Below are 21,659 nucleotides of genomic sequence, written 5' to 3'. Positions count from 1 at the left end.
TCAGAGAGCTCCATGTCGGTGTCAGCACCATGTTTGTGTCAGTCAGCACCATGTCTGTGTCAGACAGCACCATGTCTGTTTCAGACAGCACCATGTCTGTGTCAGACAGCACCATGTCTGTGTCAGGGAGCACCATGTCTATGTCAGACAGCACCATGTCTATGTCAGACAGCACCATGTCTATGTCAGACAGCACCATGTCTGTGTCAGCACTATGTCTGTGTCAGACAGCACCATGTCTGTGTCAGTCAGCACCATGTCTGTGTCAGAGAGCACCTTGTTGGTGTCAGCACCATGTCTTTGTCAGCACCATGTCTGTGTCAGTCAGCACCATGTCTGTGTCAGACAGCACCATGTCTATGTCAGCACCATGTCTGTGTCAGACAGCACCATGTCTGTGTCATTCAGCACCATGTCTGTGTCAGCACCATGTCTGTGTCAGTCAGCACCATGTGTGTGTCAGAAAGCACCATGTCTGTGTCAGTCAGCACCATTTCTGTGTCAGACAGCACCATGTCTGTGTCAGTCAGCACCATGTCTGTGTTAGACAGCACCATGTCTGTGTCAGTCAGCACCATGTCTGTGTCAGTCAGCACCATGTCTGTGTTAGACAGCACCATGTCTGTGTCAGTCAGCACCATGTCTGTGTCAGTCAGCACCATGTCTGTGTCAGACAGCACCATGTCTGTGTCAGACAGCACCATGTCTGTGTCAGTCAGCACCATGTCTGTGTCAGGACCATGTCTGTGTCAGTCAGCACCATGTCTGTGTCAGTCAGCACCATGTCTGTGTCAGCACCATGTCTGTGTCAGCACCATGTCTGTGTCAGTCAGCACCATGTCTGTGTCAGACAGCAGCATGTCTGTGTCAGTCAGCACCATGTCTGTGTCAGACAGCACCATGTCTGTGTCAGACAGCACCATGTCTATGTCAGAACCATGTCTGTGTCAGACTGCACCATGTCTGTGTCAGTCAGCACCATGTCTGTGTCAGCACCATGTCTGTGTCAGACAGCACCATGTCTGTGTCAGACAGCACCATGTCTGTGTCATTCAGCACCATGTCTGTGTCAGACCGCACCATGTCTATGTCAGAACCATGTCTGTGTCAGTCAGCACCATGTCTGTGTCAGTCAGCACCATGTCTGTGTCAGTCAGCACCATGTCTGTGTCAGACAGCACCATGTCTGTATCAGATAGCACCATGTCTGTGTCAGTCAGCACCATGTCTGTGTCAGTCAGCACCATGTCTGTGTCAGAGAGCACCATGTCTGTGTCAGTCAGCACCATGTCTGTGTCAGTCAGCACCATTTCTGCGTCAGAAAGCACCATGTCTGTGTCAGTCAGCACCATGTCTGTGTCAGCATCATGTCTGTGTCAGAGAGCACCATGTCTGTGTCAGACAGCACCATGTCTGTCTCAGCACCATGTCTGTATCTGATAGCAACATGTCTGTGTCAGTCAGCACCATGTCTGTGTCAGTCAGCAGCATGTCTGTGTCAGCCAGCACCATGTCTGTGTCAGACAGCACCATGTCTGTGTTAGTCAGCATCATGTCTGTGTCAGCACCATGTCTGTGTCAGAGAGCACCATGTCTGTGTCAGACAGCACCATGTCTGTGTCAGCACCATGTCTGTGTCAGACAGCACCATGTCTGTGTCAGACAGCACCATGTCTGTGTCAGACAGCACCATGTCTGTATCAGACAGCACCATGTCTGTGTAAGACAGCACCATGTCTGTGTCAGCACCATGTCTGTGTCAGACAGCACCATTTCTGTGTCAGACAGCACCATGTCTGTGTCAGACAGCACTATGTCTGTATCAGACAGCACTATGTCTGTGTCAGACAGCACCATGTCTGTGTCAGACAGCACCATGTCTGTGTCAGTCAGCACCATGTCTGTGTCAGCACCATGTCTGTGTCAGTCAGCACCATGTCTGTGTCAGCACCATGTCTGTGTCAGCACCATGTCTGTGTCAGTCAGCACCATGTCTGTGTAAGTCAGCACCATGTCTGTGTCAGTCAGCACCATGTCTGTGTCAGACAGCACCATGTCTGTGTCAGTCAGCACCATGTCTGTGTCAGACATCACCATGTCTGTGTCAGTCAGCACCATGTCTGTGTCAGTCAGCACCATGTCTGTGTCAGACAGCACCATGTCTGTGTCAGTCAGCACCATGTCTGTGTCAGCACCATGTCTGTGTCAGTTAGCACCATGTCTGTGTCAGACAGCACCATGTCTGTGTCAGTCAGCACCATGTCTGTGTCAGTCAGCACCATGTCTGTGTCAGCACCATGTCTGTGTCAGTCAGCACCATGTCTGTGTCAGACAGCAGCATGTCTGTGTCAGTCAGAACCATGTCTGTGTCAGACAGCACCATGTCTGTGTCAGACAGCACCATGTCTATGTCAGCACCATGTTTGTGTCAGACTGCACCATGTCTGTGTCAGACAGCAGCATGTCTGTGTCAGTCAGCACCATGTCTGTGTCAGACAGCACCATGTCTATGTCAGCACCATGTTTGTGTCAGACATCACCATGTCTGTGTCAGACAGCACCATGTCTGTGTCATTCAGCACCATGTCTGTGTCAGACAGCACCATGTCTGTGTCAGCACCATGTCTTTGACAGACAGCTCCATGTCTATGTCAGCACCATGTTGGTGTCAGCACCATGTTGGTGTCAGCACCATGTCTTTGACAGCACCATGTTTGTGTCAGACAGCACCATGTCTGTGTCAGCACCATGTCTGTGTCAGCACCATGTCGGTGTCAGCACCATGTCTGTGTCAGAGAGCACCATGTCTATGTCAGCACCATGTCGGTGTCAGCACCATGTTGGTGTCAGCACCATGTCTTTGACAGCACCATTTTTGTGTCAGACAGCACCATGTCTGTGTCAGCACCATGTCTGTGTCAGACAACACCATGTCTGTGTCAGTCAGCACCATGTCTGTGTCAGTCAGCACCATGTCTGTGTACGACAGCACCATGTCTGTGTCAGTCAGCACCATGTCTGTGTCAGACAGCACCATGTCTGTATCAGATAGCACCATGTCTGTGTCAGCACCATGTCTGTGTCAGTCAGCACCATGTCTGCGTCAGTCAGCAACATGTCTATGTCAGACAGCACCATGTCTGTGTCAGACAGCACCATGTCTATGTCAGCACCATGTCTGTGTCAGACAGCACCATGTCATTGTCAGTCAGCACCATGTCTATGTCAGCACCATGTCTGTGTCAGACAGTACCATGTCTGTGTCAGCACCATGTCGGTGTCAGCACCATGTCGGTGTCAGCACCATGTCTATGTCAGACAGCACCATGTCTATGTCAGCACCATGTCGGTGTCATCACCATGTCTGTGTCAGCACCATGTCGGTGTCAGCACCATGTCTATGTCAGACAGCACCATGTCTATGTCAGACAGCACCATGTCTGTGTCAGCATCATGTCTATGTCAGCACCATGTCTATGTCAGCACCATGTCTTTGACAGACAGCACCATGTCTATGTCAGCACCATGTTGGTGTCAGCACCATGTTGGTGTCAGCACCATGTCTTTGACAGCACCATGTTTGTGTCAGACAGCACCATGTCTGTGTCAGCACCATGTCTGTGTCAGCACCATGTCGGTGTCAGACAGCACCATGTCTGTGTCAGCACCATGTCTGTGTCAGAGAGCACCATGTCTATGTCAGCACCATGTCGGTGTCAGCACCATGTTGGTGTCAGCACCATGTCTTTGACAGCACCATGTTTGTGTCAGACAGCACCATGTCTGTGTCAGCACCATGTCTGTGTCAGCACCATGTCGGTGTCAGACAGCACCATGTCTGTGTCAGCACCATGTCTGTGTCAGAGAGAACCATGTCGGTGTCTTCACCATGTCTGTGTCAGCACCATGTCTGTGTCAGCACCATGTCGGTGTCAGACAGCACCATGTCTATGTCAGCACCATGTCTCTGTCAGACAGCACCATGTCTGTGTCAGTCAGCACCATGTCTGTGTCAGCACCATGTCTGTGTCAGCACCATGTCTATGTCAGACAGCACCATGTCTATGTTAGACAGCACCATGTCGGTGTCAGCACCATTTTGGTGTCAGACAGCACCATGTCTGTGTCAGACAGCACCATGTCTATGTCAGACAGCAACATGTCTATGTCAGACAGCACCATGTCTGTGTCAGCACCATGTCTGTGTCAGACAGCACCATGTCTGTGTCAGACAGCACCATGTCTGTGTCAGACAGCACCATGTCTGTATCAGACAGCACCATGTCTGTGTAAGACAGCACCATGTCTGTGTCAGCACCATGTCTGTGTCAGACAGCACCATTTCTGTATCAGACAGCACTATGTCTGTGTCAGACAGCACCATGTCTGTGTCAGACAGCACCATGTCTGTGTCAGTCAGCACCATGTCTGTGTCAGCACCATGTCTGTGTCAGTCAGCACCATGTCTGTGTCAGCACCATGTCTGTGTCAGCACCATGTCTGTGTCAGTCAGCACCATGTCTGTGTCAGTCAGCACCATGTCTGTGTCAGACAGCACCATGTCTGTGTCAGTCAGCACCATGTCTGTGTCAGACATCACCATGTCTGTGTCAGTCAGCACCATGTCTGTGTCAGTCAGCACCATGTCTGTGTCAGACAGCACCATGTCTGTGTCAGTCAGCACCATGTCTGTGTCAGCACCATGTCTGTGTCAGTTAGCACCATGTCTGTGTCAGACAGCACCATGTCTGTGTCAGTCAGCACCATGTCTGTGTCAGTCAGCACCATGTCTGTGTCAGCACCATGTCTGTGTCAGTCAGCACCATGTCTGTGTCAGACAGCAGCATGTCTGTGTCAGTCAGAACCATGTCTGTGTCAGACAGCACCATGTCTGTGTCAGACAGCACCATGTCTATGTCAGCACCATGTTTGTGTCAGACTGCACCATGTCTGTGTCAGACAGCAGCATGTCTGTGTCAGTCAGCACCATGTCTGTGTCAGACAGCACCATGTCTATGTCAGCACCATGTTTGTGTCAGACATCACCATGTCTGTGTCAGACAGCACCATGTCTGTGTCATTCAGCACCATGTCTGTGTCAGACAGCACCATGTCTGTGTCAGCACCATGTCTTTGACAGACAGCTCCATGTCTATGTCAGCACCATGTTGGTGTCAGCACCATGTTGGTGTCAGCACCATGTCTTTGACAGCACCATGTTTGTGTCAGACAGCACCATGTCTGTGTCAGCACCATGTCTGTGTCAGCACCATGTCGGTGTCAGCACCATGTCTGTGTCAGAGAGCACCATGTCTATGTCAGCACCATGTCGGTGTCAGCACCATGTTGGTGTCAGCACCATGTCTTTGACAGCACCATGTTTGTGTCAGACAGCACCATGTCTGTGTCAGCACCATGTCTGTGTCAGACAACACCATGTCTGTGTCAGTCAGCACCATGTCTGTGTCAGTCAGCACCATGTCTGTGTACGACAGCACCATGTCTGTGTCAGTCAGCACCATGTCTGTGTCAGACAGCACCATGTCTGTATCAGATAGCACCATGTCTGTGTCAGCACCATGTCTGTGTCAGTCAGCACCATGTCTGCGTCAGTCAGCAACATGTCTATGTCAGACAGCACCATGTCTGTGTCAGACAGCACCATGTCTATGTCAGCACCATGTCTGTGTCAGACAGCACCATGTCATTGTCAGTCAGCACCATGTCTATGTCAGCACCATGTCTGTGTCAGACAGTACAATGTCTGTGTCAGCACCATGTCTGTGTCAGACAGCACCATGTCTGTGTCAGCACCATGTCGGTGTCAGCACCATGTCGGTGTCAGCACCATGTCTATGTCAGACAGCACCATGTCTATGTCAGCACCATGTCGGTGTCATCACCATGTCTGTGTCAGCACCATGTCGGTGTCAGCACCATGTCTATGTCAGACAGCACCATGTCTATGTCAGACAGCACCATGTCTGTGTCAACATCATGTCTATGTCAGCACCATGTCTATGTCAGCACCATGTCTTTGACAGACAGCACCATGTCTATGTCAGCACCATGTTGGTGTCAGCACCATGTTGGTGTCAGCACCATGTCTTTGACAGCACCATGTTTGTGTCAGACAGCACCATGTCTGTGTCAGCACCATGTCTGTGTCAGCACCATGTCGGTGTCAGACAGCACCATGTCTGTGTCAGCACCATGTCTGTGTCAGAGAGCACCATGTCTATGTCAGCACCATGTCGGTGTCAGCACCATGTTGGTGTCAGCACCATGTCTTTGACAGCACCATGTTTGTGTCAGACAGCACCATGTCTGTGTCAGCACCATGTCTGTGTCAGCACCATGTCGGTGTCAGACAGCACCATGTCTGTGTCAGCACCATGTCTGTGTCAGAGAGAACCATGTCGGTGTCTTCACCATGTCTGTGTCAGCACCATGTCTGTGTCAGCACCATGTCGGTGTCAGACAGCACCATGTCTATGTCAGCACCATGTCTCTGTCAGACAGCACCATGTCTGTGTCAGTCAGCACCATGTCTGTGTCAGCACCATGTCTGTGTCAGCACCATGTCTATGTCAGACAGCACCATGTCTATGTTAGACAGCACCATGTCGGTGTCAGCACCATTTTGGTGTCAGACAGCACCATGTCTGTGTCAGACAGCACCATGTCTATGTCAGACAGCACCATGTCTATGTCAGACAGCACTATGTCTGTGTCAGACGGCACCATGTCTATGTCAGACAGCACCATGTCTGTGTCAGTCAGCACCATGTCTGTGTCAGACAGCACCATGTCTATGTCAGACAGCACCATGTCTGTGTCAGACAGCACCATGTCTATGTCAGACAGCACCATGTCTATGTCAGCACCATGTCTATGTCAGACAGCACCATGTCGGTGTCAGCACCATGTTGGTCTCAGCACCATGTCTTTGACAGCACCATGTTTGTGTCAGACAGCACCATGTCTGTGTCAGCATCATGTCTATGTCAGAATGCAACATGTTGGAGTCAGCACCATATCGGTGTCAGCACCATGTCGGTGTCAGCACCATGTCTATGTCAGACAGCACCATGTCGGTGTCAGCACCATTTCTATGTCAGCACCATGTCTGTGTCAGTCAGCACCATGTCTGTGTCAGCACCATGTCTGTGTCAGTCAGCACCATGTCTATGTCAGCACCATGTCTGTGTCAGACAGCACCATGTCTGTGTCAGTCAGCACCATGTCTGTGTCAGACAGCACCATGTCTGTGTCAGTCAGCACCATGTCTGTGTCAGACAGCACCATGTCTGTGTCAGTCAGCACCATGTCTGTGTCAGTCAGCACCATGTCTGTGTAAGACAGCACCATGTCTGTGTCAGTCAGCACCATGTCTGTGTCAGTCAGCACCATGTCTGTGTCAGACAGTACCATGTCTGTGTCAGCACCATGTCTGTGTCAGTCAGCACCATGTCTGTGTCAGCACCATGTCTGTGTCAGTCAGCACCATGTCTATGTCAGCACCATGTCTGTGTCAGACAGCACCATGTCTGTGTCAGTAAGCACCATGTCTGTGTCAGTCAGCACCATGTCTGTGTCAGACAGTACCATGTATGTGTCAGCACCATGTCGGTGTCAGCACCATGTCGGTGTCAGCACCATGTCTATGTCAGACAGCACCATGTCTATGTCAGCACCATGTCGGTGTCATCACCATGTCTGTGTCAGCACCATGTCGGTGTCAGCACCATGTCTATGTCAGACAGCACCATGTCTATGTCAGACAGCACCATGTCTGTGTCAGCATCATGTCTATGTCAGCACCATGTCTATGTCAGCACCATGTCTGTGTCAGACAGCACCATGTCTGTGTCAGACAGCACCATGTCTGTGTCATTCAGCACCATGTCTGTGTCAGACCGCACCATGTCTATGTCAGAACCATGTCTGTGTCAGTCAGCACCATGTCTGTGTCAGTCAGCACCATGTCTGTGTCAGTCAGCACCATGTCTGTGTCAGACAGCACCATGTCTGTATCAGATAGCACCATGTCTGTGTCAGTCAGCACCATGTCTGTGTCAGTCAGCACCATGTCTGTGTCAGAGAGCACCATGTCTGTGTCAGTCAGCACCATGTCTGTGTCAGTCAGCACCATGTCTGTGTCAGACAGCACCATGTCTGTGTCAGTCAGCACCATGTCTGTGTCAGCATCATGTCTGTGTCAGAGAGCACCATGTCTGTGTCAGACAGCACCATGTCTGTCTCAGCACCATGTCTGTATCTGATAGCAACATGTCTGTGTCAGTCAGCACCATGTCTGTGTCAGTCAGCAGCATGTCTGTGTCAGCCAGCACCATGTCTGTGTCAGACAGCACCATGTCTGTGTTAGTCAGCATCATGTCTGTGTCAGCACCATGTCTGTGTCAGAGAGCACCATGTCTATGTCAGCACCATGTCGGTGTCAGCACCATGTTGGTGTCAGCACCATGTCTTTGACAGCACCATGTTTGTGTCAGACAGCACCATGTCTGTGTCAGCACCATGTCTGTGTCAGACAACACCATGTCTGTGTCAGTCAGCACCATGTCTGTGTCAGTCAGCACCATGTCTGTGTACGACAGCACCATGTCTGTGTCAGTCAGCACCATGTCTGTGTCAGACAGCACCATGTCTGTATCAGATAGCACCATGTCTGTGTCAGCACCATGTCTGTGTCAGTCAGCACCATGTCTGCGTCAGTCAGCAACATGTCTATGTCAGACAGCACCATGTCTGTGTCAGACAGCACCATGTCTATGTCAGCACCATGTCTGTGTCAGACAGCACCATGTCATTGTCAGTCAGCACCATGTCTATGTCAGCACCATGTCTGTGTCAGACAGTACCATGTCTGTGTCAGCACCATGTCGGTGTCAGCACCATGTCGGTGTCAGCACCATGTCTATGTCAGACAGCACCATGTCTATGTCAGCACCATGTCGGTGTCATCACCATGTCTGTGTCAGCACCATGTCGGTGTCAGCACCATGTCTATGTCAGACAGCACCATGTCTATGTCAGACAGCACCATGTCTGTGTCAGCATCATGTCTATGTCAGCACCATGTCTATGTCAGCACCATGTCTTTGACAGACAGCACCATGTCTATGTCAGCACCATGTTGGTGTCAGCACCATGTTGGTGTCAGCACCATGTCTTTGACAGCACCATGTTTGTGTCAGACAGCACCATGTCTGTGTCAGCACCATGTCTGTGTCAGCACCATGTCGGTGTCAGACAGCACCATGTCTGTGTCAGCACCATGTCTGTGTCAGAGAGCACCATGTCTATGTCAGCACCATGTCGGTGTCAGCACCATGTTGGTGTCAGCACCATGTCTTTGACAGCACCATGTTTGTGTCAGACAGCACCATGTCTGTGTCAGCACCATGTCTGTGTCAGCACCATGTCGGTGTCAGACAGCACCATGTCTTTGTCAGCACCATGTCTGTGTCAGAGAGAACCATGTCGGTGTCTTCACCATGTCTGTGTCAGCACCATGTCTGTGTCAGCACCATGTCGGTGTCAGACAGCACCATGTCTATGTCAGCACCATGTCTCTGTCAGACAGCACCATGTCTGTGTCAGTCAGCACCATGTCTGTGTCAGCACCATGTCTGTGTCAGCACCATGTCTATGTCAGACAGCACCATGTCTATGTTAGACAGCACCATGTCGGTGTCAGCACCATTTTGGTGTCAGACAGCACCATGTCTGTGTCAGACAGCACCATGTCTATGTCAGACAGCACCATGTCTATGTCAGACAGCACTATGTCTGTGTCAGACGGCACCATGTCTATGTCAGACAGCACCATGTCTGTGTCAGTCAGCACCATGTCTGTGTCAGACAGCACCATGTCTATGTCAGACAGCATCATGTCTGTGTCAGACAGCACCATGTCTATGTCAGACAGCACCATGTCTATGTCAGCACCATGTCTATGTCAGACAGCACCATGTCGGTGTCAGCACCATGTTGGTCTCAGCACCATGTCTTTGACAGCACCATGTTTGTGTCAGACAGCACCATGTCTGTGTCAGCATCATGTCTATGTCAGAATGCAACATGTTGGAGTCAGCACCATGTCGGTGTCAGCACCATGTCGGTGTCAGCACCATGTCTATGTCAGACGGCACCATGTCTATGTCAGACAGCACCATGTCGGTGTCAGCACCATTTCTATGTCAGCACCATGTCTGTGTCAGTCAGCACCATGTCTGTGTCAGCACCATGTCTGTGTCAGTCAGCACCATGTCTATGTCAGCACCATGTCTGTGTCAGACAGCACCATGTCTGTGTCAGTCAGCATCATGTCTGTGTCAGACAGCACCATGTCTGTGTCAGTCAGCACCATGTCTGTGTCAGACAGCACCATGTCTGTGTCAGTCAGCACCATGTCTGTGTCAGTCAGCACCATGTCTGTGTAAGACAGCACCATGTCTGTGTCAGTCAGCACCATGTCTGTGTCAGTCAGCACCATGTCTGTGTCAGACAGTACCATGTCTGTGTCAGCACCATGTCTGTGTCAGTCAGCACCATGTCTGTGTCAGCACCATGTCTGTGTCAGTCAGCACCATGTCTATGTCAGCACCATGTCTGTGTCAGACAGCACCATGTCTGTGTCAGTCAGCACCATGTCTGTGTCAGTCAGCACCATGTCTGTGTCAGACAGTACCATGTATGTGTCAGCACCATGTCGGTGTCAGCACCATGTCGGTGTCAGCACCATGTCTATGTCAGACAGCACCATGTCTATGTCAGCACCATGTCGGTGTCATCACCATGTCTGTGTCAGCACCATGTCGGTGTCAGCACCATGTCTATGTCAGACAGCACCATGTCTATGTCAGACAGCACCATGTCTGTGTCAGCATCATGTCTATGTCAGCACCATGTCTATGTCAGCACCATGTCTGTGTCAGACAGCACCATGTCTGTGTCAGACAGCACCATGTCTGTGTCATTCAGCACCATGTCTGTGTCAGACCGCACCATGTCTATGTCAGAACCATGTCTGTGTCAGTCAGCACCATGTCTGTGTCAGTCAGCACCATGTCTGTGTCAGTCAGCACCATGTCTGTGTCAGACAGCACCATGTCTGTATCAGATAGCACCATGTCTGTGTCAGTCAGCACCATGTCTGTGTCAGTCAGCACCATGTCTGTGTCAGAGAGCACCATGTCTGTGTCAGTCAGCACCATGTCTGTGTCAGTCAGCACCATGTCTGTGTCAGACAGCACCATGTCTGTGTCAGTCAGCACCATGTCTGTGTCAGCATCATGTCTGTGTCAGAGAGCACCATGTCTGTGTCAGACAGCACCATGTCTGTCTCAGCACCATGTCTGTATCTGATAGCAACATGTCTGTGTCAGTCAGCACCATGTCTGTGTCAGTCAGCAGCATGTCTGTGTCAGCCAGCACCATGTCTGTGTCAGACAGCACCATGTCTGTGTTAGTCAGCATCATGTCTGTGTCAGCACCATGTCTGTGTCAGAGAGCACCATGTCTGTGTCAGACAGCACCATGTCTGTGTCAGCACCATGTCTGTGTCAGACAGCACCATGTCTGTGTCAGACAGCACCATGTCTGTGTCAGACAGCACCATGTCTGTATCAGACAGCACCATGTCTGTGTAAGACAGCACCATGTCTGTGTCAGCACCATGTCTGTGTCAGACAGCACCATTTCTGTGTCAGACAGCACCATGTCTGTGTCAGACAGCACTATGTCTGTATCAGACAGCACTATGTCTGTGTCAGACAGCACCATGTCTGTGTCAGACAGCACCATGTCTGTGTCAGTCAGCACCATGTCTGTGTCAGCACCATGTCTGTGTCAGTCAGCACCATGTCTGTGTCAGCACCATGTCTGTGTCAGCACCATGTCTGTGTCAGTCAGCACCATGTCTGTGTCAGTCAGCACCATGTCTGTGTCAGTCAGCACCATGTCTGTGTCAGACAGCACCATGTCTGTGTCAGTCAGCACCATGTCTGTGTCAGACAGCACCATGTCTGTGTCAGTCAGCACCATGTCTGTGTCAGCACCATGTCTGTGTCAGTTAGCACCATGTCTGTGTCAGACAGCACCATGTCTGTGTCAGTCAGCACCATGTCTGTGTCAGTCAGCACCATGTCTGTGTCAGCACCATGTCTGTGTCAGTCAGCACCATGTCTGTGTCAGACAGCAGCATGTCTGTGTCAGTCAGAACCATGTCTGTGTCAGACAGCACCATGTCTGTGTCAGACAGCACCATGTCTATGTCAGCACCATGTTTGTGTCAGACTGCACCATGTCTGTGTCAGACAGCAGCATGTCTGTGTCAGTCAGCACCATGTCTGTGTCAGACAGAACCATGTCTGTGTCAGACAGCACCATGTCTATGTCAGCACCATGTCTGTGTCAGACATCACCATGTCTGTGTCAGACAGCACCATGTCTGTGTCATTCAGCACCATGTCTGTGTCAGACAGCACCATGTCTGTGTCAGCACCATGTCTTTGACAGACAGCTCCATGTCTATGTCAGCACCATGTTGGTGTCAGCACCATGTTGGTGTCAGCACCATGTTGGTGTCAGCACCATGTCTTTGACAGCACCATGTTTGTGTCAGACAGCACCATGTCTGTGTCAGCACCATGTCTGTGTCAGCACAATGTCGGTGTCATCACCATGTCTGTGTCAGCACCATGTCGGTGTCAGCACCATGTCTATGTCAGACAGCACCATGTCTATGTCAGACAGCACCATGTCTGTGTCAGCATCATGTCTATGTCAGCACCATGTCTATGTCAGCACCATGTCTTTGACAGACAGCACCATGTCTATGTCAGCACCATGTTGGTGTCAGCACCATGTTGGTGTCAGCACCATGTCTTTGACAGCACCATGTTTGTGTCAGACAGCACCATGTCTGTGTCAGACAGCACCATGTCTGTGTCAGCACCATGTCGGTGTCAGACAGCACCATGTCTGTGTCAGCACCATGTCTGTGTCAGAGAGAACCATGTCGGTGTCTTCACCATGTCTGTGTCAGCACCATGTCTGTGTCAGCACCATGTCGGTGTCAGACAGCACCATGTCTATGTCAGCACCATGTCTCTGTCAGACAGCACCATGTCTGTGTCAGTCAGCACCATGTCTGTGTCAGCACCATGTCTGTGTCAGCACCATGTCTATGTCAGACAGCACCATGTCTATGTTAGACAGCACCATGTCGGTGTCAGCACCATTTTGGTGTCAGACAGCACCATGTCTGTGTCAGACAGCACCATGTCTATGTCAGACAGCACCATGTCTATGTCAGACAGCACTATGTCTGTGTCAGACGGCACCATGTCTATGTCAGACAGCACCATGTCTGTGTCAGTCAGCACCATGTCTGTGTCAGACAGCACCATGTCTATGTCAGACAGCACCATGTCTGTGTCAGACAGCACCATGTCTATGTCAGACAGCACCATGTCTATGTCAGCACCATGTCTATGTCAGACAGCACCATGTCGGTGTCAGCACCATGTTGGTCTCAGCACCATGTCTTTGACAGCACCATGTTTGTGTCAGACAGCACCATGTCTGTGTCAGCATCATGTCTATGTCAGAATGCAACATGTTGGAGTCAGCACCATGTCGGTGTCAGCACCATGTCGGTGTCAGCACCATGTCTATGTCAGACAGCACCATGTCTATGTCAGACAGCACCATGTCGGTGTCAGCACCATTTCTATGTCAGCACCATGTCTGTGTCAGTCAGCACCATGTCTGTGTCAGCACCATGTCTGTGTCAGTCAGCACCATGTCTATGTCAGCACCATGTCTGTGTCAGACAGCACCATGTCTGTGTCAGTCAGCACCATGTCTGTGTCAGACAGCACCATGTCTGTGTCAGTCAGCACCATGTCTGTGTCAGACAGCACCATGTCTGTGTCAGTCAGCACCATGTCTGTGTCAGTCAGCACCATGTCTGTGTAAGACAGCACCATGTCTGTGTCAGTCAGCACCATGTCTGTGTCAGTCAGCACCATGTCTGTGTCAGACAGTACCATGTCTGTGTCAGCACCATGTCTGTGTCAGTCAGCACCATGTCTGTGTCAGCACCATGTCTGTGTCAGTCAGCACCATGTCTATGTCAGCACCATGTCTGTGTCAGACAGCACCATGTCTGTGTCAGTCAGCACCATGTCTGTGTCAGTCAGCACCATGTCTGTGTCAGACAGTACCATGTATGTGTCAGCACCATGTCGGTGTCAGCACCATGTCGGTGTCAGCACCATGTCTATGTCAGACAGCACCATGTCTATGTCAGCACCATGTCGGTGTCATCACCATGTCTGTGTCAGCACCATGTCGGTGTCAGCACCATGTCTATGTCAGACAGCACCATGTCTATGTCAGACAGCACCATGTCTGTGTCAGCATCATGTCTATGTCAGCACCATGTCTATGTCAGCACCATGTCTGTGTCAGACAGCACCATGTCTGTGTCAGACAGCACCATGTCTGTGTCATTCAGCACCATGTCTGTGTCAGACCGCACCATGTCTATGTCAGAACCATGTCTGTGTCAGTCAGCACCATGTCTGTGTCAGTCAGCACCATGTCTGTGTCAGACAGCACCATGTCTGTATCAGATAGCACCATGTCTGTGTCAGTCAGCACCATGTCTGTGTCAGTCAGCACCATGTCTGTGTCAGAGAGCACCATGTCTGTGTCAGTCAGCACCATGTCTGTGTCAGTCAGCACCATGTCTGTGTCAGACAGCACCATGTCTGTGTCAGTCAGCACCATGTCTGTGTCAGTCAGCACCATGTCTGTGTCAGTCAGCAGCATGTCTGTGTCAGCCAGCACCATGTCTGTGTCAGACAGCACCATGTCTGTGTTAGTCAGCATCATGTCTGTGTCAGCACCATGTCTGTGTCAGAGAGCACCATGTCTGTGTCAGACAGCACCATGTCTGTGTCAGCACCATGTCTGTGTCAGACAGCACCATGTCTGTGTCAGACAGCACCATGTCTGTGTCAGACAGCACCATGTCTGTATCAGACAGCACCATGTCTGTGTAAGACAGCACCATGTCTGTGTCAGCACCATGTCTGTGTCAGACAGCACCATTTCTGTGTCAGACAGCACCATGTCTGTGTCAGACAGCACTATGTCTGTATCAGACAGCACTATGTCTGTGTCAGACAGCACCATGTCTGTGTCAGACAGCACCATGTCTGTGTCAGTCAGCACCATGTGTGTGTCAGCACCATGTCTGTGTCAGTCAGCACCATGTCTGTGTCAGCACCATGTCTGTGTCAGCACCATGTCTGTGTCAGTCAGCACCATGTCTGTGTCAGTCAGCACCATGTCTGTGTCAGTCAGCACCATGTCTGTGTCAGACAGCACCATGTCTGTGTCAGTCAGCACCATGTCTGTGTCAGACAGCACCATGTCTGTGTCAGTCAGCACCATGTCTGTGTCAGTCAGCACCATGTCTGTGTCAGACAGCACCATGTCTGTGTCAGTCAGCACCATGTCTGTGTCAGCACCATGTCTGTGTCAGTTAGCACCATGTCTGTGTCAGACAGCACCATGTCTGTGTCAGTCAGCACCATGTCTGTGTCAGTCAGCACCATGTCTGTGTCAGCACCATGTCTGTGTCAGTCAGCACCATGTCTGTGTCAGACAGCAGCATGTCTGTGTCAGTCAGAACCATGTCTGTGTCAGACAGCACCATGTCTGTGTCAGACAGCACCATGTCTATGTCAGCACCATGTTTGTGTCAGACTGCACCATGTCTGTGTCAGACAGCAGCATGTCTGTGTCAGTCAGCACCATGTCTGTGTCAGACAGAACCATGTCTGTGTCAGACAGCACCATGTCTATGTCAGCACCATGTCTGTGTCAGACATCACCATGTCTGTGTCAGACAGCACCATGTCTGTGTCATTCAGCACCATGTCTGTGTCAGACAGCACCATGTCTGTGTCAGCACCATGTCTTTGACAGACAGCTCCATGTCTATGTCAGCACCATGTTGGTGTCAGCACCATGTTGGTGTCAGCACCATGTTGGTGTCAGCACCATGTCTTTGACAGCACCATGTTTGTGTCAGACAGCACCATGTCTGTGTCAGCACCATGTCTGTGTCAGCACCATGTCGGTGTCAGCACCATGTCTGTGTCAGAGAGCACCATGTCTATGTCAGCACCATGTCGGTGTCAGCACCATGTTGGTGTCAGCACCATGTCTTTGACAGCACCATGTTTGTGTCAGACAGCACCATGTCTGTGTCAGCACCATGTCTGTGTCAGACAACACCATGTCTGTGTCAGTCAGCACCATGTCTGTGTCAGTCAGCACCATGTCTGTGTACGACAGCACCATGTCTGTGTCAGTCAGCACCATGTCTGTGTCAGACAGCACCATGTCTGTATCAGATAGCACCATGTCTGTGTCAGCACCATGTCTGTGTCAGTCAGCACCATGTCTGCGTCAGTCAGCAACATGTCTATGTCAGACAGCACCATGTCTGTGTCAGACAGCACCATGTCTGTGTCAGTCAGCACCATGTCTGTGTCAGACAGCACCATGTCAGTGTCAGACAGCACCATGTCTGTATCAGACAGCACCATGTCTGTGTAAGACAGCACCATGTCTGTGTCAGCACCATGTCTGTGTCAGACAGCACCATTTCTGTGTCAGACAGCACCATGTCTGTGTCAGACAGCACTATGTCTGTATCAGACAGCACTATGTCTGTGTCAGACAGCACCATGTCTGTGTCAGACAGCACCATGTCTGTGTCAGTCAGCACCATGTCTGTGTCAGCACCATGTCTGTGTCAGTCAGCACCATGTCTGTGTCAGCACCATGTCTATGTCAGACAGCACCATGTCTATGTCAGCACCATGTCGGTGTCATCACCATGTCTGTGTCAGCACCATGTCTTTGACAGCACCATGTTTGTGTCAGACAGCACCATGTCTGTGTCAGACAGCACTATGTCTGTATCAGACAGCACTATGTCTGTGTCAGACAGCACCATGTCTGTGTCAGACAGCACCATGTCTGTGTCAGTCAGCACCATGTCTGTGTCAGCACCATGTCTGTGTCAGTCAGCACCATGTCTGTGTCAGCACCATGTCTATGTCAGACAGCACCATGTCTATGTCAGCACCATGTCGGTGTCATCACCATGTCTGTGTCAGCACCATGTCGGTGTCAGCACCATGTTGGTCTCAGCACCATGTCTTTGACAGCACCATGTTTGTGTCAGACAGCACCATGTCTGTGTCAGCATCATGTCTATGTCAGAATGCAACATGTCGGAGTCAGCACCATGTCGGTGTCAGCACCGTCGGTGTCAGCACCATGTCTATGTCAGACAGCACCATGTCTATGTCAGACAGCACCATGTCGGTGTCAGCACCATTTCTATGTCAGCACCATGTCTGTGTCAATCAGCACCATGTCTGTGTCAGCACCATGTCTGTGTCAGTCAGCACCATGTCTATGTCAGCACCATGTCTGTGTCAGACAGCACCATGTCTGTGTCAGTCAGCACCATGTCTGTGTCAGACAGCACCATGTCTGTGTCAGTCAGCACCATGTCTGTGTCAGACAGCACCATGTCTGTGTCAGTCAGCACCATGTCTGTGTCAGTCAGCACCATGTCTGTGTCAGACAGTACCATGTCTGTGTCAGCACCATGTCTGTGTCAGTCAGCACCATGTCTGTGTCAGCACCATGTCTGTGTCAGTCAGCACCATGTCTATGTCAGCACCATGTCTGTGTCAGACAGCACCATGTCTGTGTCAGTCAGCACCATGTCTATGTCAGTCAGCACCATGTCTGTGTCAGACAGTACCATGTCTGTGTCAGCACCATGTCGGTGTCAGCACCATGTCGGTGTCAGCACCATGTCTATGTCAGACAGGACCATGTCTATGTCAGCACCATGTCGGTGTCATCACCATGTCTGTGTCAGCACCATGTCATTGTCAGCACCATGTCTATGTCAGACAGCACCATGTCTATGTCAGACAGCACCATGTCTGTGTCAGCGGCATCATGTCTATGTCAGCACCATGTCTATGTCAGCACCATGTCTTTGACAGACAGCACCATGTCTATGTCAGCACCATGTTGGTGTCAGCACCATGTTGGTGTCAGCACCATGTCTTTGACAGCACCATGTTTGTGTCAGACAGCACCATGTCTGTGTCAGCACCATGTCTGTGTCAGCACCATGTCGGTGTCAGACAGCACCATGTCTGTGTCAGCACCATGTCTGTGTCAGAGAGCACCATGTCTATGTCAGAGAGCACCATGTCTATGTCAGCACCATGTCGGTGTCAGCACCATGTTGGTGTCAGCACCATGTCTTTGACAGCACCATGTTTGTGTCAGACAGCACCATGTCTGTGTCAGCACCATGTCTGTGTCAGCACCATGTCGGTGTCAGACAGCACCATGTCTGTGTCAGCACCATGTCTGTGTCAGAGAGAACCATGTCGGTGTCAGCACCATGTCTGTGTCAGCACCATGTCTGTGTCAGCACCATGTCGGTGTCAGACAGCACCATGTCTATGTCAGCACCATGTCTCTGTCAGACAGCACCATGTCTGTGTCAGTCAGCACCATGTCTGTGTCAGCACCATGTCTGTGTCAGCACCATGTCTATGTCAGACAGCACCTTGTCTATGTTAGACAGCACCATGTCGGTGTCAGCACCATTTTGGTGTCAGACAGCACCATGTCTGTTTCAGACAGCACCATGTCTGTGTCAGACAGCACCATGTCTATGTCAGACAGCACTATGTCTGTGTCAGACAGCACCATGTCTGTGTCAGTCAGCACCATGTCTGTGTCAGACAGCACCATGTCTGTGTCAGTCAGCACCATGTCTGTGTCAGTCAGCACCATGTCTGTGTCAGACAGTACCATGTCTGTGTCAGCACCATGTCTGTGTCAGTCAGCACCATGTCTGTGTCAGCACCATGTCTGTGTCAGTCAGCACCATGTCTATGTCAGCACCATGTCTGTGTCAGACAGCACCATGTCTGTGTCAGTCAGCACCATGTCTGTGTCAGTCAGCACCATGTCTGTGTCAGACAGTACCATGTCTGTGTCAGCACCATGTCGGTGTCAGCACCATGTCGGTGTCAGCACCATGTCTATGTCAGACAGGACCATGTCTATGTCAGCACCATGTCGGTGTCATCACCATGTCTGTGTCAGCACCATGTCATTGTCAGCACCATGTCTATGTCAGACAGCACCATGTCTATGTCAGACAGCACCATGTCTGTGTCAGCATCATGTCTATGTCAGCACCATGTCTATGTCAGCACCATGTCTTTGACAGACAGCACCATGTCTATGTCAGCACCATGTTGGTGTCAGCACCATGTTGGTGTCAGCACCATGTCTTTGACAGCACCATGTTTGTGTCAGACAGCACCATGTCTGTGTCAGCACCATGTCTGTGTCAGCACCATGTCGGTGTCAGACAGCACCATGTCTGTGTCAGCACCATGTCTGTGTCAGAGAGCACCATGTCTATGTCAGCACCATGTCGGTGTCAGCACCATGTTGGTGTCAGCACCATGTCTTTGACAGCACCATGTTTGTGTCAGACAGCACCATGTCTGTGTCAGCACCATGTCTGTGTCAGCACCATGTCGGTGTCAGACAGCACCATGTCTGTGTCAGCACCATGTCTGTGTCAGAGAGAACCATGTCGGTGTCAGCACCATGTCTGTGTCAGCACCATGTCTGTGTCAGCACCATGTCGGTGTCAGACAGCACCATGTCTATGTCAGCACCATGTCTCTGTCAGACAGCACCATGTCTGTGTCAGTCAGCACCATGTCTGTGTCAGCACCATGTCTGTGTCAGCACCATGTCTATGTCAGACAGCACCTTGTCTATGTTAGACAGCACCATGTCGGTGTCAGCACCATTTTGGTGTCAGACAGCACCATGTCTGTTTCAGACAGCACCATGTCTATGTCAGACAGCACCATGTCTATGTCAGACAGCACTATGTCTGTGTCAGACGGCACCATGTCTATGTCAGACAGCACCATGTCTGTGTCAGTCAGCACCATGTCTGTGTCAGACAACACCATGTCTATGTCAGACAGCACCATGTCTGTGTCAGACAGCACCATGTCTATGTCAGACAGCACCATGTCTATGTCAGCACCATGTCTATGTCAGACAGCACCATGTCGGTGTCAGCACCATGTTGGTCTCAGCACCATGTCTTTGACAGCACCATGTTTGTGTCAGACAGCACCATGTCTGTGTCAGCATCATGTCTATGTCAGAATGCAACATGTCGGAGTCAGCACCATGTCGGTGTCAGCACCATGTCGGTGTCAGCACCATGTCTATGTCAGACAGCACCATGTCTATGTCAGACAGCACCATGTCGGTGTCAGCACCATTTCTATGTCAGCACCATGTCTGTGTCAGTCAGCACCATGTCTGTGTCAGTCAGCACCATGTCTGTGTCAGACAGCACCATGTCTGTGTCAGACAGCACCATGTCTGTGTCAGTCAGCACCATGTCTGTGTCAGTCAGCACCATGTCTGTGTAAGACAGCACCTTGTCTGTGTCAGTCAGCACCATGTCTGTGTCAGTCAGCACCATGTCTGTGTCAGACAGCACCATGTCTGTATCAGATAGCACCATGTCTGTGTCAGCAACATGTCTGTGTCAGTCAGCACCATGTCTGTGTCAGTCAGCACCATGTCTATGTCAGACAGCACCATGTCTATGTCATACAGCACCATGTCTGTGTCAGCACCATGTCTGTGTCAGAGAGCACCATGTCTATGTCAGACAGCACCATGTCTGTGTCAGCACCATGTCTGTGTCAGACAGCACCATGTCTGTGTCAGACAGCACCATGTCTGTGTCAGACAGCACCATGTCTGTATCAGACAGCACCATGTCTGTGTAAGACAGCACCATGTCTGTGTCAGCACCATGTCTGTGTCAGACAGCACCATTTCTGTGTCAGACAGCACCATGTCTGTGTCAGACAGCACTATGTCTGTATCAGACAGCACTATGTCTGTGTCAGACAGCACCATGTCTGTGTCAGACAGCACCATGTCTGTGTCAGTCAGCACCATGTCTGTGTCAGCACCATGTCTGTGTCAGTCAGCACCATGTCTGTGTCAGCACCATGTCTGTGGTCAGCACCATGTCTGTGTCAGTCAGCACCATGTCTGTGTCAGTCAGCACCATGTCTGTGTCAGTCAGCACCATGTCTGTGTCAGACAGCACCATGTCTGTGTCAGTCAGCACCATGTCTGTGTCAGACAGCACCATGTCTGTGTCAGTCAGCACCATGTCTGTGTCAGTCAGCACCATGTCTGTGTCAGCACCATGTCTGTGTCAGTCAGCACCATGTCTGTGTCAGACAGCAGCATGTCTGTGTCAGTCAGAACCATGTCTGTGTCAGACAGCACCATGTCTGTGTCAGACAGCACCATGTCTATGTCAGCACCATGTTTGTGTCAGACTGCACCATGTCTGTGTCAGACAGCAGCATGTCTGTGTCAGTCAGCACCATGTCTGTGTCAGACAGAACCATGTCTGTGTCAGACAGCACCAT

The sequence above is a fragment of the Salmo salar genome, chromosome ssa12, assembly GCF_905237065.1.
Source record: "Salmo salar chromosome ssa12, Ssal_v3.1, whole genome shotgun sequence".
Taxonomy (NCBI): domain Eukaryota; kingdom Metazoa; phylum Chordata; class Actinopteri; order Salmoniformes; family Salmonidae; genus Salmo; species Salmo salar.
This window is presented reverse-complemented; position numbering follows the sequence as displayed.